The sequence below is a fragment of the Gouania willdenowi genome, chromosome 10 (assembly GCF_900634775.1).
Source record: "Gouania willdenowi chromosome 10, fGouWil2.1, whole genome shotgun sequence".
In the NCBI taxonomy this organism is placed as follows: Eukaryota; Metazoa; Chordata; class Actinopteri; order Blenniiformes; family Gobiesocidae; genus Gouania; species Gouania willdenowi.
The window spans coordinates 34010637-34011471 of NC_041053.1; positions in this window are offsets into that span (position 1 = coordinate 34010637).

An 835-nucleotide genomic window follows, 5' to 3' on the forward strand; every position below is an offset into this window, starting at 1 on the left:
AAGTTGAACACAAAGACTAAAGTTACCATAATATCTTTTGATGTTTAAGCTTTTAGTTGGTGGATTTAAATATTTTAATTGTTCCTATATATTTACATGTCTTAATGAGTTGTTCCTTATATTTGTACAAATAGTGACAGCTGTTTGTTTTTTTTTTTAAATCAATTTATAACATATAAAAAATATGTATCACCCTAAAATATTACAGTATAAATCTAATAGAATGTTTCTCTCATTTAAATAAATATTAGATAATTATTTATTTATTAATTTCTATTTGGCAAGTTTAATATTTACCTGGTAAGAGTTGTGTTTTTAATACAATTTCAGACTGACAACAACTATACATGCTGGATTTTATAATAATAATAATAATGTCCTGTATGCATTCCTTGCTTATCTCAGAATCAGAAATGTTTTTAATGGCCATGTACAGTTTTAAGGACAGTACAAGGAATTTGTCTTGGTAGTTGGTGCACAAAACAAACAAAAAAAATAAAAAAAAATAAATTAAAAAAAAAACAACAAAGAACAACCCAGCAACAATAATAATAATAATAATAATAATAATAATAATAATAATAATAATAATAATAATGATGATGATAAATATAAAGGATAGATAGAGAATAAAGGATAAATAGGATAAATATAAATATATATATATATATATATATATATATATATATATATATATACAGTGCAGCAGATAATGTCAACATGGAGGTGGTGATCGGGTGGGGGGGGGGGGGTTCATGTGGATGGTGGCAGAGGGAAATAAGCTGTTTTTGTGTCTGGAGGTTCTTGTCCTGATGGACCGAAACCTTCTTCCAGA